Source organism: Callorhinus ursinus, unplaced genomic scaffold (assembly GCF_003265705.2).
Source record: "Callorhinus ursinus isolate GAN/ISIS: 27379988/994484 unplaced genomic scaffold, GSC_fseal_2.0 scaffold6, whole genome shotgun sequence".
Taxonomy (NCBI): domain Eukaryota; kingdom Metazoa; phylum Chordata; class Mammalia; order Carnivora; family Otariidae; genus Callorhinus; species Callorhinus ursinus.
The window spans coordinates 75,515,851-75,543,039 of record NW_027397068.1 but is presented as its reverse complement, the minus strand read 5'-3'; the positions used below and the strand labels follow the sequence as shown (position 1 = coordinate 75,543,039).

At 35.4% G+C, this 27,189-nt stretch overlaps 1 protein-coding gene and 1 non-coding gene across 10 annotated transcripts in view; one reads left to right on the top strand and one right to left on the bottom strand.

Moving 5' to 3' along the window:
* The window catches only part of QKI (QKI, KH domain containing RNA binding), a 161,956-nt gene that overhangs the window by 64,272 nt on the left and 70,495 nt on the right, over window positions 1-27,189 (bottom strand). The window lies entirely within an intron of this gene.
* Window positions 4,534-4,670, top strand: LOC112819657 (U4 spliceosomal RNA). The gene has a single exon (XR_003206941.1). It is a non-coding gene; the product is annotated as a U4 spliceosomal RNA (small nuclear RNA).

The window sequence follows — 27,189 nt, the reverse complement described above, 5'->3', positions numbered from 1 at the left end:
AAGGCACCTTCCTAAGTAAACAAGGTTTATGACGCCTAAATGGACAGACATACAAGCCCTGAAGAAGCTCACAGGCTAGCTAGCCAGGAAGACACACAGGAAGTAAGTAGTAATGGAGTAACTATTTACTTGCAATTGAAATGAGTGACAGACACCAAAATTCACTGTCTTATCAAAGTGCATAACTGAACTTGACTGATCTAGGTTATTCGGTGAAATAACTACCTCCTGAAATTATATTTTCTCATTTGTAAAGGTTACAAGGTTGCAAAGACAGTGATTAAGTTCATAGTACCTAATACTTTTTATTATGTACCTCCTAGTATCCCTACTCCCCTCCTAGCCTTTCCTTAAAAGATGATTTCCAGGTAATATGAATTCCACTGCCTGTCATTATGTTAACATAACCAACCAACAAGGAAGTCCTAGTTCCTCTACAAGGAAGCCCCAAAATCAAAGCCACAGTAAAAAAATAATAATAAAATTAATTAAATTGAATGAAATAACAATTAATCAGTCATTCCTTTAGATTAAAAAATACAGGTGCCCACCCCCAATTACCTAGGATATTTTAATTATTTTCATGGCAGTGACTTTCAACCTTGGAAAATTTTAGAATTAAGATTAGAATGATAAAAGTAAGTCAAACCAGAGTAACAATAGTTTGGGTTTTTTTTTTTTTTTTTAGAATTTTTATATGTTTATTTGAGAGAGAGAGAGAGAGAGAGAGAGAGCGCATAAGTGGAGGTTAAAGGAGGGGCAGAGGGAAAGGGAGAAGTAGACTCCCCACTGAGCAGAGAGGCTGACTCAGGGCTGGATCCCAGGACCCTGGGATCATGACCTGAGCTGAAGGCAGACGCTTAACGACTGTGCCACCCAGGTGCCCCTGTGTGTGTGTGTGTGGGGGGGGGGTTTCTCTGGTTTTTTTTTAAGATACTGATTTAAGAGAGAGAGAGCAGGGAGAGGGGCAGAAGGACAGAAGGACGAGCAGACTCACCACCGAGCGCAGAGCCAGCCTGACTCTGGGCTCAATCCCAGGACCCTGGGATCATGACCTGAGCCGAAGGCAGATGCTTAACAAACTGAGCCACCCAGGCGCCCTCTGTTTCTTATCTAAAATATTTGTAACACTGATAATTATGTGGTATATTTAAGTATCTTAAAATTGTCCCTCTGATTTCAACTGAAAAAAATATAGATAGGTATCCACAACACACCCCAGAGATTTTCATATTTTGAAAAGCTCTACAGATGGTTTTAATGCACAGCCAAGTGGTAGTAGGTATAAATACTGTGAATAGCATACCTCTTATTTCTGGTTAATAGATGACATGATGTCCAATGGTGATTAAAAACATAGTACTAGATTGTCCAAATGGTTCATGCATTAGAAGCAGAGTTCTTTTCCTAAGAATTCCAAAGTATTAACATATTTCACCTCTCTATACTTCCCAGAGGATAAAAAGCAAGGATAATTTTACTTCATTGAAGAATTAGGTGAATTTAAGGTTCTCCAGGTTTACATTTCTCCTATTACACCGCCTCTATCATCCAAAACCTATAAAATCCAAGACTTTTCTTCTAATCTTTTATTAAAATGTGGCTAACAAAATATAGCTATAAAAAGTGATACTTTTCTAATAAACCTTCACGATAACTGGATCAGCAAAACAGAACCATAAAAGTGATTATTTAATGTGGCACAGTGTATTATGTAACGCAATTTCCCTTTCCCCTTAAAGATACTGAATTATTTTCACTTCCTGTGGGTACTTGTGAAAAATGACTGACCCAGAATAAGACTAACATGTACATTCAAAGATGTGAATAAACTGAAAACATTTTTTTAAAAAATTCTTCTTCAGTGATGTTGTTAGCATGACTGGAACGGGTTTCAACAGTCTGAATACACGTTAGGTCGTTAAGTGGAACCACAACAGCTAACCGCACCTTCAAACACTTGCATCAAATAGGTGGTGGTCAAGCAAAAATAGAGTAAAAACAGGGTCTGTTATCTTTTGTTTCTTTATTAAATGCCACTCTGCAGGCATTTTAATAGGTAAAAACAGCTGTAGGAATGCCTTCTTCATGAATTACAGTTATGCAGGCAATATATATAATTTCCCTAAAAACTGTTCAAAAAATTCCTGAACTATTTACTAACTAAACTGGCCTGTTATACTCATGACTCTCTACTGTTACAAACTGTCACTTCTATATATTTTATATACTATCCAGTTATAATAATTAATGTTTAAGTTAAACGTTACATTTTGTTATTTTTACACTCTACTGTAATTCCCTGAGAATTCACCTACCTCACCAAAGAAAAGCATGATCTCTGAGCAGAATAAACAATAAAAGTTCAGAGAATCCATGTTTTATGTCTTCTTTATTAGAAATCATTTCGAGCACGCTCAACTTTCAGAGACATGGAACTGAAGTGCAGTTCTTAAATTCCTCTCCCTATTACCCACTGACATCACTAGAACTGTATAATCACAAAGTTATTCTTTGCTTCAAAGCTTTAATTACAGCTTTAAAATATGTTTCATCAGTGACCAAGGACGTATTTTCAGTGACGAAGGAAGTATTTTCAGTGACCAAGGAATGGTGCACCACTTATCCACTAGTGATGAAAGACTTCTCTTACCTACAACAACAAGATTTGCTTAGACAGGACACCCAAGTCCACTCTTTGAGAATAAGTTTGCTCCATTTCCTCTCAGCTAATTAAGGAACTGATGTAACAGATGCTATTTCCCATCTAACTGAAATATGAAGGCAATGGAAACATTTTCTCAGGTATAAAACAAGCTTTGTAACAACCACATGAAATCATTGTAATGCTTACGAATTAAGCTACCATTAATAATTACCGTGATTAATTTTGAAAATGAGGTTCAATTTAAATAATGTTAATAGTAATCATAATTGAAGAAAACATCTCTTTGAAAATGACCACATACACCTAAAGATTTATCAACTGTCTATATTATAAAACAATCAATATAAAAAATACTAAAAATAATCCTTTCATATTTACTAATCCTAAAGTTACCTTATTTTACAGATGAGATTTAGTCAGAGAAAGTAACTTGTCGCAAGTGCTTTAAAGAGTAAGTAAAAGACCCAGAATATAAACGCAAGTCTGACTCTTTTTCTCATGTCCTCTCCACTATGCCACACTGGAAGCAGCATCATTGAACCTATTCTTTTTCCATGTCCGCATGAAATGTGAAAGTATCTCTGAGGCCCATTTTTGACTAGTTGTCTCAGGAGCTCTTCCATCTTCAATTTCTCTAGGAGTTCTAGTCATCTGATTCTTACCAATGACACATTTTTATAAGGCAACTCTATTATGTATATAGATCTCATCTCTTCATTTCTACTATTGGTTAAAATTCTACTTAAGATTAGGATTCTTGCCCCATGTTTCTTAGGATATTCTTCACACTCAGATGTTTAGTGAAATGGGAGAGAAAATACCATGTTCAATAAACATAACTCCATATTACCAACTCTAGAGTTCAGCTCTCTAATTTTATCTACAAAGTAGGAGATGTAACAATATATCCTCACAGTAAACAAATTCATGCAGCCATAAAAAATGCAAGCCTCGGGAGCACCTGGGGGCTCAGTCGGTTGAGCACCCCAACTCTTGATTTCGGCTCAGGTCATGATCTCAGGGTTCGTGAGCCCATGTCAGGCTCTGCGCTCAGTGTGGAGTCTGTTTGAGATTAGCTCCCCCCCTCCTCCCACTCACAGGTTCATGCGTGCTCTCTGGCTCTCACAAACAAACAAACAAACAAACAAACAAAATCTTTCAAAAAAGAAATGCAAGCCTCTGTGAACACCTACTGCATTTGGGAGAGCTGTAAGCAGCTGAATTATGGCCTTCCTAGGCTTACCATGCCAGATCTTCTTACTGAAATACAAAATTGGCATTCTATGGGGGGGGGGGAGAACTTATAAATCAAGTTAATTTGATTTTCTTTGAAAAACAGAGCATTTTATTCTAATTGTTCCATGCTGAAAGAACTGATTTTAAGTAGTAGAAACTATTACACAATAAATGGAACCCTAATCCTCAAAGTCTACAGCTCATAAATTGCAAAGACTTTATCTACATATGCAAATTTAATAGTTAATAACACTTAAATTTATATCCCTTATCAATAAAATATCCTGTAATATCAATAACCAAAATAAAGGCCTTCCTCCCAGTAAAGTATAAAAACACTTCTTCCTTAAAATTCTCTAATGGTTTGTAGTAATTTTGAAAAACCTATCTAGGAAGCCTCAAGACTTTAAAGTCTGTGGCCCCTCTAAGTTATACCCACTACTGGAACAAAATTAGGAACTCATGAAAAATAGTATCATCTAACCCGGCTTAATTTACTTCTAATTAAAATCTATACTTCTCCAGCTTGTCTATGAAAGAGCAGGCACTGTTATCTTATATTTAACTGTATCTTCAGGACTTAGTATATTCCCTACCACAAAGGAAATTTTTTTAAAATGTCTAGTGGAAGCTTTGCGCAGTGGCAGTATCGTAGCCAATGAGGTTTATCCGAGGCGCGATTACTGCTAATTAAAATGTCTAGTGGATAAAAGAATCAAGAAATAAATTAGTTTTCAGTTGATGTGACCTGTTTTTCCCTGGTCAGTTGCTCCTTTTCATTTAAGACAAGAATCAGACCTCTGTCCAGATTACTTGACTTGTAATACATTGGAATCTTGCTTATATAAAAACCCCGAATATCCCCTTTTCTTCATATTAACTGTTAAAAGGCATGTGTACACTAAACATGGAAAACTGATGCGAGGGAGGAAAATAAAGAACAAGGTCGGTAGGAACAAGTAAACCTATTAAATATAAACTAAATACAGACCAAAAATGGACCACATGATTCCTGATTGATCTTAACCTCCTAGAAATAGCTGTGTATCTTCTAATAATACCCAAATTTATATCTCTTGTTCATCAATGAGATTATCCTTTAATATCAATAATCAAAATAAAGGAAGCTACTATTTAAGGAGAAAAGTTAGTTACCTGGGTGTGTCAATTTAGCTCCACTGAGCTACAGTTGCCAGAATTCCATTCTAGTGTGCCTTACCAGTTAGGCTGAGCAGTAAGACACATTCCTTCTTAAGAGCTGGGAGACAAAAAGGAGGCACTTGCCCTTTTTTTAGCATTCTCCCGGCTATTCAACCAAATGCTAATCTAGGTGCTGCTGTGAAAAGATTCTGTAGATGTAATTCAAGTCCCTAACCAGTTGACTCTACTCAAACGGGAGATTATCCTGGGTGGGCCTGAGTTATTCAGTTGGAACCCTTTAAAAAAAGGTAAGGCCTCTCTAAACTCTATATACTCCCAAAAGCAAATGAGTCTGTACTTCCTTCCCTCTGGATCTTCCTGATGCCTGCTCTGGATACCCACGAGTAGAAGGTGGCACAACTGTGTAAAGTCAGTTCCTCATAAAAATTTCCCGTGTGCGTGTGTGTCCCACTGCTGCTTCTTTCAACAAAGACTTGTTTTTGTACACTTAGCATTAAAGTTGCACCTTCACAAAAATTATAAAATAAAATTAAAGAATCCCATTAAGCCACTAAAGCCATAATTATGGCATGAATGCAAGAGACTAACCTAACCTTGGTCAATGTATTTCAAAGTAGTCATAATGTTTAGGATTATTTTTAGGCTAAATAAATTAAAATCTATTCCAGAACATCAAATATGTTGCACCAAATCCACACTGCTAAGAAAAAAAAGAAGTATTCATTTTGGTGTGAAAAAATAACTTCTTTAATAGACATGTTGGATTAATCCTTATTCAATGAACATGCTGGAAAAGGTAGTTAAGGGAAGATGACAAGACTTCATTTCATCAAAGCATTAAAGGCACATTGAAAAGGCCATAAACCCCCAAATTTAACTAGATAGAATACTTTATGATGAATTTTTAGAAATCCTCCATCTTATCCAAAAGACCCTCATATTATTAAGTTGCAAGCAATAGAGCAGAATGCATATTCTGTGTACCATGTATATGCTGTGTATATGTCTACGTATTTCTAACTTTCCATAAACAGCCTGCACTCTTAGGATATTAATAAACCACAGAAAGATATTAATCTCATTTTACCCTAATATCCGAGAATACAACTGTACTTAGTTACGATTTAATCATGAGAGGACAGTCTTTGAAAATAATGCCCTATATAAATGAACAGATTATCATAATGAGGTGACAGATTTGAGAAAGGTTAAAAAAACTGAAAAGTTTTAGTCACTTATGAACAAACAATTGCTAGACTAATTTTCTACTTTAAGTACAAAATTTCTACTTTAAGTAGAAAGCAGTAACCACCTATGCCCACCAAAAAAAATAAGTATTCAATATTTAAAGGGTGTCTTGATAGTTTAATACATTAGACACAAAATCTCTTGAAACTCTATCTCACATACAGAATGATGTATCACCGTATTACCCTTTTCAAATTATTCTATGTGTAAAGAACACATTAATATTTTTTAAATACTGAAAAGTACCTAGAATAATTAAAAATTGGGGTTTTTTTTTTAAATCACAATTTCAAGACTGAGTATATACTGAATCAAGTGTATCTGGTCAAATGTATTCCTTTTTATTACCACATAATACTCTACTGCATGAAGAGACCAGAATTTCTATTTCCCCACTAACGGCCATTTATGCTGTTCTCAATAGTTTCTTATTGTTTATTATTGTATTATTTAGTACTGTATTACAATTAATAATAGTTTATTATTGTATTATTATAATGTTGCAGTGAACATCCTCACAGCTACCTTCCAAACAGATATAGGAGTTTCTTAAGGAACAGTACAATTCCCACAGACAAGATCTTTAATTAAAACAAAACAAAAACCCACAATTAACAGACACTGCTGAACTACTCTTTTAAGGTTGTTGTACCAATTTACACTCTCAACTTCACTGCATGGGAGTTACTTTCCTCCACATCTTAGACCTGGGTAGTATATTTATTTTGACAACTCAATGGGTGTCAAGTAGCACTACTGTTATTATAATGTGCATTCCCCTGAGTATTAATAAAGTAAAGCACTTTTTCATGTATTTATTCTCTTGGATCCATGGTCTTCTTTTCGTTTTTAAATGAATTCTTTATGTAGTCTAAATACAAACACTTTGTGTGGCTTGTCTTCTAACAGTTTAGTGTCTTTCACATAACAAGATTATTTTTTTCAATGTAGCCATATCTATCCACCTTCCTTTATGAGTTTTCTAGTCCAATCCTTCCTTACCCTGAAGTCACAAAAATATTCTATAATTTCTTCCAATGGTTTTCTTCTTTTCACTTTTAGATGTTTAATTAATTTGGAACTTCTTTTTGCAATATGCAAACCCAATTATCCTACCATCGTTTATTGAGTAGTCATGCCTCCCCAATTTCACTTGCTCTTCCTCTGTGTCCACCCCTTCTTTCTACAATATACATATACACATTATATTAAAAAGAGCTTTTAGTCTAATTCCACTGGCCTACCTGCTGTCCCTCAGGAATATAAACAATCAAATGACCAGAATTAAATGCACAAAAGGCACCCCTCCATTTTGTTTTATACTTTCCTTTTAGAACTGTCCCAATGATCAGTTTTACTATCTCAAAAATTCTTAATCAATTCAGTTCCACACAAAAAAAAGTTTTACTATTCTCTAATAAAAAAAAAAAGCATTTCTTGTTAGATTTTATTGACTATAAAAATTGACTCAGAAACAAGTATCTGTAATATATGGAATTTAAGTTATATATGTTTTCAAATTTATAGCTCTGAAGTTGTTCATTGTATTTTATATCTCCAGTATTTCTTATCTGGTCTTCATTTCCATTCTTAATATTTACTTACAGTATGTCATCTATTCTCAGGTAGTTCCTTAAAAATATTTCAACATCTTGGAACCTGAAGGGTCTTACTAATACTGTAAATGCTAGGCAGCAGTAGTACACAGCTGTCCCTGCCTAACTACTGTTGGGACTGGCAGTCTGCAACAAGCCCTGAGCATCCCTGCATGTTCCCACAGGTGTGCCAGAATGCAAGGCTGATCGATCTCCTCTAACTGAGCAGTTTCTGCACTCAGCCACACAGGCAACTAAACAGCTCAAGGAGACCTACTGCTTCCTCCCCTGAGGTAGGAAACTGTATTGTCTGCTGCTTGTCCCTAAGTGCTGGAACCTTGGCCCTGGTGCCTCTTCAGCAATGCAACCCACTGAATATAGAGTATCAGCATATTTGCACTGATTCCCTGAGCCCCAGCTCCTAGTTGACACAGTTGGACCAGCTCTCTGGTCCAGAAGTCTCAGGTCTTCCACCAGCATCCTTAAAACTGTGGTGGCAAGTTATCCTGTTAGCTTACAAGTAGGATAAAAATTTCAGACCCTTTGCTTTTCTTAACAACAGTGTGTATTAAACTTGCAATGGCCTGAGGAAAAAACTAGGGAATAATAATAAGTACTCCTTTAAAAAAATGCTACATCACCAACATTCCTGGTTTGATTTTATGTGGCAAGAAAAACACGATTGAATAAAAGGATGATACAACTGTCCAGGAAGTTTTTAGAAATTGTTTTCACTTATATTTTTCCTTTTAACATATATCACAGAATATAATGAAAAGACAGAATAAGTCTCTAAATACCAATTCTATGTGAATAACAAACTTTTGTCAATTTATTTGGTTGCTTTCTTCATCCTGGTGGTACAAAATAGTGCTGCATTTAATGACATCAAATTAATTCTGCCTCCTTTTTTTTGAATCAGTTTTATCCTTATCTATTTTGTGAATTTTCAAAGAAACAACTTTTACTTTTGTGAATCATCAACACTCAGCACTTTTACTATTTATTAAATTTTGCTCTTTGCTTTACTTCTTTCTTTTCCTTTGCTTTGATCTACTTTACTGTTCTTTCTAGATCCTTAAGTTAAAAATGTACCTCATTTATTGCCAACACTTAATTTTTAGTTTCTAGGTGATTTCCAGCTCAATTTCATTGTGATTAAAAAGCACAATGAATTATTTCAGTTTTCTGAACTTTGCTGAGGCTTTATTGGCCAGCACACACTTTGGCAAAATGTTCCACACATATGCTTTAAAAGAATGAATTATGGCACTGTTGGGTGCAATGTTCTTTGTTTGTTTGTTTTTGTTTTTTTGTTAACTATATCCAATCTGTTAGTTGCATTGTTCAGATCCTCTACATTCCTAACTTCGTCTGCTTGTTGATCAGTTATTTAGGGTTGTATTAAAATTATGACTGTGGATATAAGTTCTTCTAGTTCTGGTAAGTTTTATTTTATATGTCTTTTCAACCTATTCTATTTGGTATATACAAATTTAAGACCATGATCTCTTCTTGTTGGACTGACCTTGTATATAACAGAATTTTCTATATAAGCAATCGGGAAGTCTCATAATAGTATTACTTACTTCTTCCTTTCCAATATGCATGCTATTTTTATTCCTTTTTTGTTTGTTTTATTGCACCTTCTAAGAAGTTTAGTAGCAACTGGAGTAGAAAAGATGAAAGCAAACACCCTTGGCTTGTTCATGATCTTAGGAGAAATGCAATGAGTCTGTCACTGTGGAGCATGACACTCCTATAGGTATTTTCACAGGTGGCCTTCATCAAATTGAGGAAGTTCCCTGAATTTTAAGTTTGCTAGATTTTATCATAAAATTTTGTCTAATACTTCTTTATGCATCTATTGAAATAATCATATAGTTTTTAACCTTTACTCTATTGATATGATGAATTGCACTAATTCCTGGATGTTAAACTACCCTTGCATTGTCAAGATAGATCCCATTTGGTAGTGATGTAGTATCCTTTTTATGTATCACTGGATTAAATTTGCTAAAATTTTATTAACAATTTCTGCATCTATGAGGAATATTGACCCTTATTTTCTTTTTCTGGTGGTATCATGGCAGTGCTGGTTATTACCCATTTATGGTAACAAGTAAAACAAAGTATTCCCTTCTCATATCGCTTATGAAAGACTTCATAGTTGATTCACTCTTTCTTAAAGTTTGACAAAATTCATTAGTGTAGCCACCTAGGCTTCACCTTTTTCTTTCTGAGGTAGTAGTTTTTACTACAAATTCAGCTTCTTTAATCATTATAGGCTACTCAAGTTTTCTGTTACTTCTTGGTAATAATGTATTTTTCAAAGACTTTTCACCTAAGTTGTCAAATTCACTGACTTATAGTTGCTCAGAATATTCCCCTAGAAATTTCTTAATGTCTGTAGGATCCATAATGCTGTCCCCTACTAGGAAGAAAATTAGATAACGGATTTAAGTTTTTTAAAATATTAACATTTATAAATTCCCTGTAAACACTGCTTTATCTTATTCTCACAAATTTTATGTTCTATATTCACTGCCATTTAGTTAATAATATCTTCTAATTATTCTTGTGACATCTCTTGAGCAATGGCCTATACAGAAGTGTATCGTTCAATTTCCAAATATTTGGGCATAATTCCATTTCAGCCAGAGCTCATCCTCTGCATAATTTCAATCTTTCTACCTTGTGGTCTAGCAAATATTTTATACTGGTGAATGCACCACGTTCACTCAGTTGTCAGCTGTAATGTTTTATAAACACTATTAAGATCAAGGTGGCTAATAATAATGTTCAGATCTTCTAAGCCTTAGATGATTTTTGGTCTCATTCTATCAATTGATGAAAGAGTTAATAAAGTTTGGGGCACCTGGGTGGCTCAGTCGGTTAAGCGTCCGCCTTTGGCTCAGGTCATGATCCCAGGGTCCTGGGATCGAGCCCCGCATCAGGCTACCTGCTCAGCCAGGAGCCTGCTTCTCCCTCTCCCTCTGCCCCCCTCCCCCTTGCTTGTGATCCCTCTCTGTGTCAAATAAATAAATAAAATCTTTAAAAAAAAAAAAAAAGGTTCAAGTTTCAATCTGATCATGGAATTATTTCTGCCTTTTAGTCAATTCTTGTTTCACACAGTAAGTGGCACTGTATTAAGTAGAATAAACGATAAAACATTTATGATTACTTTTAGGTCTTCCTGATAAAATGACTATCATTATGAAACGCCTCCTTTACCTGATAGTTTTTTTTCTCTCGAAATCTATTTTATCTGATATTAATATAGTCACTCCAACTTTCTGCTTAATGTGTTCTTGCTGTATCTTCCAAAAAAAAAATTTATTCATTTATTTGAGAGAGTGAGCAAGCGAGCACACCCGTGTGCAAGAGCGGGGGAAGGGGCAAAGGGAGAAAATGTCCAAGCCAACTTCCACTGAGCAGGGAGTCTGATGTGGGGCTCAATCCCGGGAGCCATGAGATAAGGACCCGAAATGCATCCAAGAGTTGAACGCTCAACCCACTGAGCCACCCAGGCACTCCTCTCACCGTATCTTTTTCCACCTATTTACTTTCAACCTACTTCTACCTTACTAGTCAACATTTTTCTTCCAGAAACTATACAGTTTAGAATAACTATATACTTTATAGTCTATAGCCGTGCCTTAGTTTTTTTTAATCCATTTTGGCAACCTCTGCCTTTTCACAGGGGTGTTTCTCCACTGGTATTTAATGAAATTATTGATAAAATTAGGTTTGGATCATCTACCAACATATATTGGCTTTCTATTTGTAGCCTGTTTTTGTTCCTCTGCTTCCCTTCCCAACTTTTAAAAATAAACTATTTCAATATATTTTTTACAATTCCACTTTAGTTTTCTTCAGGGTATTTTTATCTATCCTCCTTTGCATTATGTTTTCAGTGGCTGCTGAGAGGGTTACAATATAAATTTTTAACTTTTCAAGGTCCACTTACGATTAACATTTTACAACTTCACACAATATGTCAAAATTTGTAACCACCACTATGAGGTCCATAGTGGACCACATACGAAAGTTTAAAATTCCACAGGACAATGCTATCTTTTCCTCTTTACACAGTTATGTGTATTATAAAGAAACTAAAAAGACCCATTCCTCCCCGCAAAAAAGTCTTTTCTATTCACCCAGGAATTTACCATTATCGGTGTTCATTTCTAAATAAGCAACTTTCTGCTCTCGCTTAAGTCTGAAAACCTCCTCTTTAGCTTTTCCACTATGGAGGTCTACTAATAATAAATTCTTAGTTATCTTTTATTTCAAATGTCGTTATTTCATCTTCAGTTGAAGATATTTTCCATGGTTACAGAATTCAGGGTTCACAGTATTTTTCTTTTAGCGTTTAGAAGATATTCTTCTTGGGGCGCCTGGGTGGCTCAGTCGTTAAGTGTCTGCCTTCAGCTCAGGTCATGATCCCAGGGTCCTGGGATTGAGCCCCGCATCGGGCTCCCTGCTCGGTGGGGAGCCTGCTTCTCCCTCTTCCACTCACCCTGCTTGTGTTCCTGCCCTCGCTGTCTCTCTGTGTCAAATAAATAAAATCTTCAAAAATAAATAAATAAAAGATATTTTTCTCTTTTCTGGCCTCCCTACTTTCTGAGAAATCAGCCATTAACTGCATCATTGTTCCTCTGTATGTAATGTGTAATTTTTCTCTTGCTGCTATAAGGCTTCCAACAGTTTTGCTCTAGTGTGCTACAGGGTGGCCTCCTTCATGTTCATTCTGATTGTTGTATGATAAGCATCTTGAAGAATTTGTAGATTTAAGTCTTCCAACAAGTTTGTGAAATCCTCTGCCATCATTTCTTCAGTTACTTCTGTTTCATTTGCTTGCTCTTCTTTACGGAACTCCACAACTACGTTTAGAGAGGCCATTTGACATGTTATTCCCTTTAACTCAATTTTTTCCTCTCCCTGTTATTTACAACAGACTGTTTCTATTGCTCTGCTTTGTCTTTAAATCTGCATACTCCTTTCTCAGAAGTTAAATCCATCCAGTAATTTTTTTATTTCAGATAGTTTATTTTCAGTTCTAGAATTTCCATTTTTGTATTTTGTCTTATTTATGAGAATTATTGTTAACAGCGGCTTTAAAATACATGTCTTGTTAGTTTTGACATCTGGAGGCTGGGATCAGTTGACTTTTGAGAACGTGATTAATCTTCAAGTTTTAATTCTGAACTATATGCTGATTCTAGATTTTGTTATTTTTATTTTGGAGATCTATTTTTACTTTACTAGGCAATTGTCTTGATTCAATTCAGAACTACAAACTTCATTTCTTGGGTCCCAGCTCTGGTCTTAGTTTAGAACTTTAGCTGAGATCCTTGAAGCCTGTTTTATATGTGTGTGATTCAGGGATCAGCAAGAATTTGGGGATTTCTTCTGTCTCTTTTCCTTCCTGGATTCCCCCTTCCCAACAATTAGGGATTTCCCCTAGGTTAGAATTAGTGCCACATACTGTGCTTGACCCCAAGTTAAAAAAGTCAGGCACAATATATGCTTCCCTCCTGTAAACTCTGCTTGTATTCATTCCCCAGTGCCTTGGAGTTGCCTTATATAATACAAGGGGTAGCCTTCTATTATATATATATTTTTTAGAGTGGCTTCCTCCAGGTGTCAGTCCAACAGGAGTTTATTCATTCATTACTGGAAACAGAAGGCCTCACGTTCTTACTTCAAAACTCTCTTTCTTCCAGAGGGATGGAGATACTCTGGTATTCAAAAACAGCAAAACAGCTTGGCCCTGGTTATAGTTACAAGACTCTCTCTCCTTCCTGCCACTAGAAACATTTCCTAGGTGGCAGTCACAGCATTTAGCCTCCATTCACATGTGACACAGGCCCCCCCGAAGCCCAGTTTACTTCTGTGAAATTGGCTCCAATTCCCATTACTCATGCTCAGAGTCAACTTCCTGTCCATCTAGCCCTTAATCATCCCAGAACTGAGTGAGTCTTCCATTTTAGTCCTTGCTTACAGCTGTGTGTTTCTGGTTCACAGGGGGAAAACTCACACACTTCACCCAACACTAGTACTGGACAATATAAATCTTAAAACACAGTACTGAAGAACTAAAACTGTGTATGAAAACAGAAAATTAATTCAACAGTAGAAATGAACAAACAGCTCTAGTTAATAGGTGGAATACAAGGTACTAAGGGAAACATGATCTGTGATGTGCCAGGCACTGTGCATGTTCCAGAGATGATTAAGACAAAGTTCTCACTCCGAAAAATATTCTGTAATCGAACACAAACTATATTAGGTGACTGAATGGAGATAACAGATTAGTATGGGATCGATGGAGTACAAAACAACTAACTTCATTTGAATATATTGTTGAAGACTTTGAAAAGAATTTGGAAATTCCAAATATGATCCAAAACATAGACAAGGCACTTGGAAACTTTGTAGAGACCACAACCCATGGGATTTAAAAGGGTACTTTTCCTCATTTGTGCAATGAAATTTCCTGTGGCTATAGATGTCCTTCACAAAATTTAGGAATATTTTTTAACTCTAAAATTCAATTACTCAGATTTTACCAACTTATCCCTCAATTACTTATTTTTATAAAATAACACTTCAAGAATATTAATTATGCCACAACAAAATGTCACTTAAATTGGGAAAACTTCACAAGAAAAAGTGACATCTCTCTGATAAAACTTTATCTCAATTAAAGTTTATTAAAATGCAAAACTTTTTTTCTCAAATAATTACTCAAAGAATTTTCAAAAAGTGGAGAGAAATGAGCAGTGTTTTCCAAATGAAGCTTTAGAGTAAGTGTTTGGATTCAGAAGTATTAAGCTTTTTAAAAGGGAAGGGAAAAATTAGTGAATTCACGTGTAAGTTACATTTAAAATGACAATGACAATATAAATTTCAAGTTCACCCTAAATAGAATAATCGTTGTTTTCCTATGAGATTCAAATTACAGTGGAGTTCTTTTTTAAGCACAAAACGTAAGAAGGCAAAAATTTCAGGAATTCTTAAAGAAATCATAGTTACAGTTTCATCAAGTGTTTAATATTTTATAGTGTCAAACCCTGAATCTTTATCATTCATAACGTTGGTCAGTCCCAGACTGAACCTGCTCTCTCTTCTTAAAAGTTTAAATTATCAAAAAGCAACTTTAGATTTAAATATGTAAGCTTAGTGTAGAAGTATTTACCAACCTGCCTCCAAAAAATTCACAAAGGTTAATATTCTATTAAATTATCCCTATTTAACCCACTGTGTATTTCCAAAGTAAAACTTAAGAAATTGTTATATATCAATAATCTCTAACCCTACTTCCACACCTTAACCGTAAATAATATAAATAAAATATTTCAGAAATGACTGAGAATTATTTTCTTTAAAATTTTAGGAGCTTAGGGGCATCTGGGTGGCTCAGTTAGGTTGAGCGGCTGCCTTTGGCTCAGGTCATGATGTCAGGGTCCTGGGAGCCAGTCCTGAGTCGGGCTCCCTGCTCAGTGGGGAGTCTGCTTCTCCCTCTCCCTCTCCCCCTTCCTCCATTCATGCGTGCACTCTCTCCCGCTCTCACATAACAAGATCTTTAAAATAAAGTAAAATTTTAGGAGCTTAGATGTTCAAGTTATATGCACATATATGTATACATATATACACAATAAACATATTTACACATAGACACACTATATACACACACACACACACACACAAAGTATATACGTGTATACCTTTACACACACACACCACACACACAAATTCTCTGAGCCCTAAATTCTATATAGGCTGTGATAGCACAGTACATTCATTGCTTTTAAATGAATTTATACACTGTATTTATTAAAACACTATAAACGTATTCTACCTCTCCTATTTTGACTAGTATTAATGACTCAGTATTCTCCAAACCCTATCTCTTCCAGCTATCCTTGGTCAGTTCCATCCTCCTAGACCACATACTTATCCCTGCTGACCCTTAGCCTCTGTTAGTTCTTTATCCTGAAAATACCCAAAATTCTCATTAAAGCTCTGATTTTCTCATTCAGTAGACTAACCAGAACAATAACTTGCACATCTTTTATCAGCCATTGTAGGTCAAAACCAATTTCAAGGACAAAATACAAATGGCAAGAGGAGATCAGAGTAAACCACATACAATGTACAACACTCAAGTGGCTGACAGTATTGCAATACGATGCATTATACTGACTGAGAAATGTGTGATCCACTAGACCAGCATTCACTGGCTGAGAGTGCATGACAGCAGGCAGAGCACAGAAAAACATGCATATTGACAATTTACTATATTTATAAATACTTTTTTTAAAGAAAAATATTGCACAGACCAACAACATTAGAAGAAATGGCACTGAGTGGAGCAGCGTCAAACAGCACACAGGATGTATGTATGCTTGTACATCCTTTACATACATTACCTGCAATCTCTCTAAGCAGACCTTCGTGGTTATTAATTATATTCAAATTACACAGATTCAATACGCAAGTTAGGAAGGTAAAGTACCAAACAAACAGGTAATTTACTTATTTGACAATAAGAAAACTTAAAAAAAAGAGAGTTTTAAATTTGTGTCAGATTTAGAAGGTCAAAGGAGCTAAAACATAAAAGGAGCTTTAAGTAGTCTGAAATTCTCTGGTACTCAGTAGCTACAAAACTTCCAAATGACATTTATGATTATTAAGAACAGAATATCTCTTAATAATGCTTTTATGAGGTAGCAAAAATAATAAAATACAATATTAAAGTCTATGGAACTATAAAGGGTGCACCTTGGGGTAAGCAATTTTCTATTTTCAAAGGATTTACCCAAAAACAAAGCTGCCAACAAACAGCTGGAAAAAGTCAGTTACTTCTCTTTACCTCCTGTCTTCCCGGCAGATAAAAGAAGGGCGTTATAGCTGCTTAATACACATTTTAATTGAGTGCTGCCACCGGTAAGAAGAAAAATGTGGAACCACTACTTTCCATATCAAACAAAGCAGGTAATTAACAGCCATTATGGCACAATTCCTTATCGCCAAAATACACAATGGATACTAACTTCTCTCAAAGCCAATGCTCTGTTACCAAAAAGCCAAGCTGGTGTTTCAGAGTCACATTCCCTTCTTTATTATACAAGCATACATTTGCGGCTCAGTCAGACACCTATAATTAAACACAAGAAGACTATAATGCTAATATTCAGGCTAGCTTGCATGTAAGGGGGTCCCCCTCCTCCCCGGACAGATGATTGCTTTTCATTTCAGAGTTTCAAGCAGCTACAGTTCACTTAGTTTTGATTACATGGCAATTAGATATGCAAATGTATAAGATCTGGAAAAATACTTTTTCAAACATCAGATTGTGAGTAATCAGGCCCATTCTCTTCTCCTGTATATACAAGCAGCTCATTAAACAACTATTGTCTAAAAAACATTTCTGTCTCAAATGCTTTGGTTTTTTTTTTTTTTTTTTAATGTCAAAAACATTTAAAACACATCGTTGGAATAAATCTCTCTGGGTAAAACCCATTCATGTGTATGTACTTGTGCTGGGTGGGGAGACATGGTAAGTGACCAAAGGAAAGAACACATTCTAATTCACATGGTCTACTGAGGGTTACTTCAAAACTTGCCAAGTAATTTGCTTTAAACTTCTTAAAATAGACAATTTAAAACCGTCTATTAAATGATACCTATTATTAACAAAATATAAAACATTACAAGTAATAGTAGTAAGTATTCCAACCATTCGATTGAGAAACTCTTTTTATCTTTCGTTATGGTTTACATTATAAGCCATACGCAGATGTTAATGTGGAGAAGAAACATGTATATTCTGGAGGAGAGGAGTGGGTAAAAACACCTGCACTTTAAGAGGATCAAAAATTGTTACTTAGGTCTGTGGGGGTGACTCGAAAACCTAATTAAGGCCACTGATGTTCTTTCAAAATGTACTTAATATAATATCTCTACCCTGGCAATTAATGTTACTTTTATGTTTTAAATTTCAGTTTCATTTCTTAACCTCAAGTCCTACTCAACTAACTTATAAAGTGCTTGCTGGCTTTCTTTTTCTTTTTTTCTCTTTTGTGTAACTTAAGTCATATATCACTCATTTAATTTTAAGTAAATTTTCAAGTGATTCTTCTGTATTATCTATATGAACTTCTATACTTTGAAAATTCAAGAAAGTGGTGACTGAAATTCTGTGGCTAAGAAGAACATAATTTTTAAATGGGCATAATTATGTGCACACTTCACTGAGGAAATCAGAAATATAAATAAATCGCTGCTCTTGGAGAATGCAGCCTAGGTAAGGAAACAGGAATAGTAAAATTAAATATTACATCGCATCCTTAGAGAACAATTACTGTGGAAGTTCATCAAGGGAAGATTATGGAAGGCTGAAGTGCTCTGACCATGCTGAATTAAAAGGAACCTGGAAAAAATTTCCCAGTGCATGCCACAATCGTCTCCCACCTCAACAACTGCAAGCGCCTACTCTCCAATCCCCTTGCTTCAACTCTTACCCACCTCCCTACACATTTACGAGCTTTACAACCATTCTCTAACTGCTTTGAGACCACTCTTTTTAAAAAGATATCAGATCATGCCACTCTGCTTAAAATCATCCAATGACTTGCAACTGCTCTTCCAATGAAATCCCGACTCCTTCCCAGGCCTCCTGGAAGGGTCTGGACAGACACCATCTCTCGTCAACGTCATCTCCTCTCGCCCCCACCCCCCAGCCTGACCTTGCTATTCCTCAGTGTAATCTCATTCCAGTAGGAGTGCCTTTGCACTGGGTTCTCATTTTACCCAGAAACATTCAGTCTTCAGGCCTTCCCACATCAGCCCCTTTTGTCATAGGTTTGATGTCACCTCTTCACACAGCCCTGACGAAAGGCTTCGCACATACTCAGTGAAAGCACTCCACCCTGATCACACTTACTGTATCACCTGATGTTATTCTCTTCATGGTCCTCACCACTATGTAAAATTGTCTAGTGCATTTATACTTGGCTGTTTATTTTCATTCTTCCTCTCTAAATTGGGCTCCCTGGGAATACAGGAAAACTCTTTCTTGTCTGGCCCAGTAGAGGGAATCAAAATACTTTCTAAATTATTAAACAAATTTTGAAAGATGGAAGAATATTCTAGGTGGATAAAAGCATGTAATAAACACACATATGGGGCAATATGAATGGTTTGACATTTTAGAAGGGGAGAAGATGGGACTGACATCATTATGGGAAAATAACATTGTACAAAGGAAATAATGGACTTCATTGTAGTATTTGCTCTGTCAGGTTAAATTAAATGTACGCTGCTGCTGTAGCTGACACAGGCCACATGCCGCAGCATGGTGATGCCACCACTCCCGCTCCGCATCTTCATCAAGCCCCACACCTCATGTCACAATGGTTCCTGGTCTTCTCTGCCAGCTTCATGAAGTGTTTTTCTTTTTCATCTAATCTTTCCATCAAAGAAGAATCAATCATTCCATCATTCCTCAAAAATGATGAGTCAGCTTTTAAATGCCAATAAAACTCACTAGCTGTATCCAGACTAGACTTCACTTATCACTGGCCTACCTAAATAGTGCAAATTGGTCCAAAATAAATCATATGTCTAGGTGAATATGGATAAAAGTTAAGTCATCAGCACATTCCTGAATTATTTTTAATACTTCTCATAACGAGTTTAAAAAATTTTTCAGCAAGGGAAAAAGCATTGAGACCAGTGACAGTCTGAAATGGAAAAGACCCCAAAAAACGAAATGAGCACTCTTAGAATCTGGTTTGTGTATTCTAATAGATAAATGTATAAACCTGTCAAACATCTATAATCATGTTAAATATTTTTTAATCTTAAAAAATTATTTCCCCCCAAAACCCAATGTCTGCGAAAAGCAAAGAAAAGCTGGGCAATTCTCCAAATTCCCAGAGGAAGGGAGGGAGAAAGGAGAAAGAGGAAGAGAGCAATGGATGTCATAAGCGGGGAGGCCCAAGAGCTCTAAAGTGGTAAATGTTAAATAAAAAATGGTGAATGAGGTGAAAGGTACATGGTAATTCTTTGTATTATTTCTGCAATTCTTCTGTAAATTTAAAATTATTTCAAAATACAAAGTTAAAAACAAATTATTTGTCCTCCAACTTCTGCCTAGGCCAGCAACGTCCGTCCACGAGAACTCTGTGTAAGGAGAATGGTCTGTTCTGCTGTCCCGAAGGGCAGCTACTAAACCACACCGCCACTGAGCACTTCAGTGTGGCTGTGCGGCTATTCAAGTTTTCTTATTCAATTTTAATTTGATTAATTTAGACTAGTTTAATGAAAAATGACAATATGCTTTTGGGTATACCTTAAAGAGAGTTTTATTTAAACAAGCCTAGGGCGCAGGTGGGGATGTGGGAGATTAGGGATGACAAGCATCTTGAACTTAATCAGAGAGAGTCCCATTAGGTATCCTCTAACTGGAGGTGACAGAGGACACAAAATATCATTTTGGGATATTTACATGCACCTCAACCTTGACTACAATAGAATACTCCATTTTGAAAAAAGTCTCTACCCAGGAGATCTGATCAAGACAACAATGTTACTTCCTGCCAACAGATTTCTGCCATCATGCCAAATATATGTTTTTTTTATTTTAAATTCTTTCGCCAGCTAGTTCTACAAGTGTATAATGCTCTAAACATAAACTCATGTACTGTTCTCCATGGTGACTTCATTCCTTTCTTCTGATAATTATAACCCACAATAAAGAGTACATTTTAAAAAATGTTAACTTCTAGGGGCGCCTGGGTGACTCAGTCGTTAAGCGTCTGCCTTCGGCTCAGGTCATGATCCCAGGGTCCTGGGATCGAGCCCTGTATCGGGCTCCCTGCTCCGCAGGAAGCCTGCTTCTCCCCCTCCCGCTCCCCCTGCTTGTGTTCCCTCTCTCGCTGTCTCTCAATGTGTGTCAAATAAATAAATAAAATCTTTAAAAATTAATAAAAATTAAAAAAATAAAAAAACTTAACTTCTAAAACATCACATTTGTGATGTGAGATGCTTCTAACAACCACATTCATGCTGGGGTTTTAAGATATGAAAAGATCTGATCAAATGCTTAAGAAAACTCTGACTCAAAAACCTTAGGCTATGTTATATCAACAAAAGAAAAGTGCCCTACACACAAAGGAAATTCTAAAACGTGGTAAGTGAGATTGCATTTATTCTATGAATTACCTAGACAGTTAAAACAATCAAATAAAAAAGTTTAAAGAAACTCAAGGTCAATCAGGTAACGGAAATAGAAGACTGAACTGCTTGGCAATGGGTGAGAAGAAACTATTTCCTGATACAGAGTACTACAAACTTACACCTACCTAGACAGAAGACACATGCACATATACATATACAAACAAGACAGTAGTAGTAAAACAACTCACTTTAGGGAAAAACAGAAAAGTTGTTGTGCAAATAATCTGGGAAAAAGAAGAGTAAAGAGAGGAGGTTGCAGAAGTCTGACCAAAGAGTAAGGACTGCCTGGGCCAGCGGTGCTGAAAAATCTGAACAGACTGAGCTGCACAAGTATATAAATCTGTTAATGGCTAATCGTGGATAGAAAGAATTGAGGATGTCTCCTATGTATTTTTTTTTTTTAAACCATGGCTGCTGATAAAAACAGACCAATAAAGAACATGAATCAAATCCTATAAACAAGCAAGGAAGGCATCAAGTGCAAGAGGGCAGAATGATCTGATCCTCAGATACACACATTTTTCCAAATATACAGAATTTTTCTCCAAATATACAGAAATTAGTTCTTATTCTAAGGGAAGCACTTTGAAACAGACATATTAAAAGCAACATTTTCATTTTATAACAAAAATTTCGTAAGTCCACAGTATCATTCCATAACAAATCTCATACAGGGAATACAAAAGGAGACTTAACAACAATGCTCATGTTTTGCAGAAAAAACTAACACAAAAACAATGCCCAAATCTGAGGGTGACTATGCAATTTGTCACTGAAACCAGTATACTTTGAAAATGAAAGGAGATATTATCAATAATTAGACCTATACAATAAATATAGCTCAAACTGCCCTGAGCAAACCAGAACTTAGTATCACCCTTCCAAAGAGCTATACAAAAAAACAACTTAGCATGGTATCAAAATACGAAGATAATATGGCTTAGAAACACCATACATCGTTTTACAACAAACATTTACTCCTGTTTTTATTAGATCATTTGGTAATAAATATAGCATATCTGAACAAAATACAACTAATTGGGCAAATTCTGACCTATACCATAGGAGTCAATTCCTCCAAAAACTAAATCATTGCACAAAAATATTCCTTAGAAAGTTTTAAAAATATAAAGATTTGCTATTGAGTTGAGAATTTCAAAAAATTTAAATTTCACACTTTTCACATACTGTAAAAAATAAACTATGCAATTATCAAAAGCAATTAAAATTTCTTAAGTTAATAAAATTGTTTTAAAAAGCAAAGTAATTGAAAAAAGTAACTGAGAAGAGTGGAATTTCTAATTTTATCCTATAGAATGAAATAATTTATAACAGAATGTAAGATTTAATTGACTAAATAAAACCATAACAATTAGAGAAAACAGCAAATACCTATATGAACTACTGGGAAATGTAAGAACCTCTGAGCTTCACCCTAAAGACAGAATCCTCTAAAACAACAATAAAATACAGTTGGACTGTCCAAGTGAAAACTTCATTATGCAAAATAATTATAAGCAAAATTAAAAGGCAAAAGATTCCTTCCTTCAACATGTATTTCCTGAGTACCGACTATGTGGCAGGTACTTAACAGCTTTACCACTCAGGACAGGACGGTGAACAAAATGAACAAAACAGAACACCAAACACACTCCCCTAGAAAGAGGGATAAATAATAAACACATAAAATATCTCAAGAGTGATGATGGATACGAAACAAAATGCAGAGGCAAAAGGATATAAGGAGAGTGGAGGAGCCTCAGAGGTTGGCCATATTTGAGCAGAGTGGTTATGGAAGGTCTCTCTGAAAAAGTGAAATTGAACGAAATCTGAAGTGAAATGGGGATGGGTTTACACTGCTTTGGAGGAAGAGTATCCCAGGTGGAGGGTGGCAAGACCAAACTCTACAACGAGAGCATTAGTTTACAGAATGGCAAGACGGGTGCTTAGTCACAGAGGCGGCAAACAGAAGAGAAGCCCGGAAGGCAGCTGGACAAGATCATGGTGGGCCTATCAGCCACAATAAAGATATGACTCTTAAATACATGAACCTACACGATGGGACTATTTTAAAAATTCACTCTGGTTGCTAAAGGGAGACAGGCAGGAACAGGGGACATAAGGAAATCGGAAGGCTACCCAGGAAGCGCACAATGTAGTAATCAAACCCACCCACTCAAACCAGCCTGGTTCAAATCCTGACTAAGCAACTCACTAGCAGGTTAAGAGAAGGTTCTTACCTTCCCTACCCACATTTCCTCAAGGATAAAATTAGAATAAAGACAGTAGCTACCTCATAGCACTGGCTGAGGATTAAATGGGTTAATTCACATGTAATGAGGCTACAAAGCAGCAGCTAAATCTAGCAACTGCTCAGTGTGTTGCAGCCTTAACACCACTACCACCTCCACCTCCACCTCCACCAGTAACTGAGCATTACCTTCACCACTCACTCCTATCTCCACCAAACCAGTCAAGATGTTAAGTAAGCAAGCTGCAATTCAGGGGAGATTCCAGTAGAGAGATAAATTCTAAAGCCAATATAATATAACATAATATGTATATATGTATATACATATGCATATAATATAAAAATATTATATATATAACAAAAAATATGTATATATTATACATATGCAACATATATATATAATATACACTGCCGCTGCAGCTCTCTAAAGATGTAAATTTTCGTAGGGAGATGATGAAACCTGAATCTAAGCATAAATAAGGAAAACAAAAGCCTTCTCTCTGGAATTAGAACTATCTGAAAAGAAGAAACTTTGCCAGTGGACAGTGAAAAACAAAAAGCTGATCATGATTAAAGAAGCTAAAGTGTAAAGTGTTAAGAGGGTAGACATGAGAAATCTAAAGGTCACTGGTTGTGGGGGGTGATGGCTTCTGCTGTTAGTCTAAATGGATAGAACTCTGGAACATCCAGCTTCCCTGAATAGTTAGCACCACCCTTAGATTTACCTAGAGAACCAAAAGGAGATGGACAAGTTGCACCAATTCTAGTTAGATTCAGGACAAAGAGAATCTATTACTTATAATGTTATTTGAAATAAGTTGATTTCCGGGCTCCCTGCTCGGCAGGGAGTCTGCTTCTCCCTCTGATCCTCCCCCCCACCATGTGCTCTCTCTCATTCTCTCTCTCTTTCAAATAAATAAATAAAATCTTTAAAAAAAAAATGAAATAAGTTGATTTCCTGTATGCTTTAATGAATAAATGCTAAGTCTTCTAGTATATGCTAATAAATATATAAAACATAGAAAGAGTTTTAGACCTATCAGAAATGACAGGAAGTATCTTCATTACAGTTGAATGTCAAGTGATAAATATGAAGCCAATGACAGAGAAAAATAACAATTTTGCAAACACTATTATAGTAATAATGGATGTGAGCCAAGACTCATTAACCGATCCTACAACTATGGGGCAGAATCTTGTTGAGAACAGGATATTTACAAAGTTCCAAAGTGTTCCCCTTACATTAATTATTAATGTAAAAGGGGGAAAAGTACCTCTACCGTGAAAAAATATGACTGACGTCATTTTAACCAAATGATTAACGTTAATATCATCAAAACGGGGCAGACTAACACTGTGTAACTAATGCAGTGTGCTGAGGACTAGGCATCACTTTTAAAAACATTCCTGCCCAAAATGCACGGCCTGAATCTAATCATGAGAAAACAATGAAACAAACCCAAATCATGAAAGACAATAAAAGGCTGCGTAGCTGCTTCCAATTAGAGATCTAGAGACACAACTGTCAAATGCAATCCAAACTGGTTTCTGGGACAGAAGAATTTAAATGAATGAAAAATTGGAGAAACTTGAGTTTAGAATGTGTATCCAAGAATGTAATATTGTAGCAGTGTTAAATTTGCTAGATGTGAAGAAAGAGACCTTGATAATGTAAATAGACGTTCTTGTTCTAAGGAAACGCACTCTTAACACAGGGGTGAAGGGTCAGGGCATCTGCAACTTAACTCTCAAATGATTCAGCAAATAAAAGGTAGTAATAATTTTATATACACACATGTGTGCACACACACAGATCAATTTTCATTACACAGGGTAGTTATGATCTATAAAGTCCTGTGAACACTGAATTAGAGAATACTAAACCATTGTTCCTAAGGGAAATATAGGATTATACTACTGTGAGCCTCTGGTCACAACATTTTCATCAGTCGGTGGATATGTAATCCGGTTTTATCTGTGTTATGTTTGTGTGTATGTTTAAAGACACCTTAATTAATACATACTGTTAATTCATTAACATTGATCTAACAGCCAACAACACTGTAACTCGCTCCTGAAGGAAGACTAACACATGTGTTTTCTTCCTAAGGCATGTCACAGTCTTCTTGTGCTTAGAAACACTAGATAGCAATTTGTTTGGGGGTCATTTTTAACACCAAAATCACCAGCAAAAAGCAACTATGCAAAAAACACAGCACAAGCAGACAGTGAAAAGAACACTTATTCACAGCATTAAAGCTAAAACGAGAGACTGGTGTTGCCTTACTTGACTTCAGCTGGGAACAAGAGCACTGGATGAACCACAATACTTTTTTTTTTTTTTTTTTGCTGCTCTGAGCATGTCCATGAATAACTGAAAGTGCCACGAGTATTAATTACTAATAAATTTTAGCAAATAGGCGAATTCACAAGTACACAATTAGAAAATAATGGGCATTAACTGTATGTACGTAAGTGAATACATCTACATATACATATATAAAACAAAGGAAGAGAACACATATGTGCACAAACATGTACAAAATGTTAATAAATCTGGCAAATCTAGGTAAGGGGCATACAGGACCCATTGTTTAGGTATAAATTTGCATTTTTTCAAAGTGATAATTAAAAGAAAACATAAAACAGTGGTTTGGGGTGGTAGCAATGACAGGCAATACAAAAGTGAATATTAAAGTCAAATAAATATATAGTAACAGATTTAACCTCGCTAACCAAAAATATGCAAATCAATACAGAGTATATTTTTGTCCCCTAAAAAACTGGTATCCCAATTTTAGAGAATATTCATTACAAAACATTTTCACTTCCTGTTGAGACTGTTTATAATTTCAAATAGTAGCTTTAAAAGGCAATTTTGGTAATACATTTTCAACCAATTATACTTCTATAAATTCATCCTAATAATATGTGCAGATGTTCTTCACAACATTTTCATAGTAAAAAAACAATTCATTTTTTAACATCTACATGAGTTTTTATGGGCATAAACAGATATAATATTCTTAAGTAAAATATATCAGTTTACAAAAACAAATGGTCTCAAAATATGCATCAACATATAAATGTAACACCTGCCTCCAAATGGGAAAGATTATGGTTTACAAAAAAATTGTCTAACAGTTTCCATACTAAATATGAAAGGCTTTCATAATCAAGAAAAAAATTATTTTGCAATAGATAAACTTAAGCATTTGCCTTTACTACTCGTGACTTCTTTTAAAGTTGTGACCTCTTTTAAATTTTAAATATCTTAAAACACTTTGATGCAACAGCTTGATCGTATTATACATACTCAAGTATAAGGATACTTCCAATTGTTTCTTAACATTTCATAATCTCATAATTTAAATGAACACAAGTTACTAGGCAAAAATTAATCTTATTAGTTACAAAGATGAAATTATATAAAACTTTCTTTACATCATACTCTTAAAACCATTTTCAATATGAAATGATTAGTCCTCTATATGTAGCATACTTTTCAGGTATTTGAATTCAGCAAAAACTTATGTTAAAAAACTTATAAACACCTTTATAAAACATGCCTATCTGCTATAATTTCTATTTACTCTCTTCTAAGTAAAACATAACTCACAAAATAAAAGTTATTTCAATAACCTGAGATTCCGTTTTAATTTTTTGGACCCATAGGCTGTGATACTGACCTGGTATAACAAATTATAACCAAAAAAAACCCAAACCCACAAAACAATTATACCTGTCTTTAAAAGCAAAAGAGTTAACAATTACACATA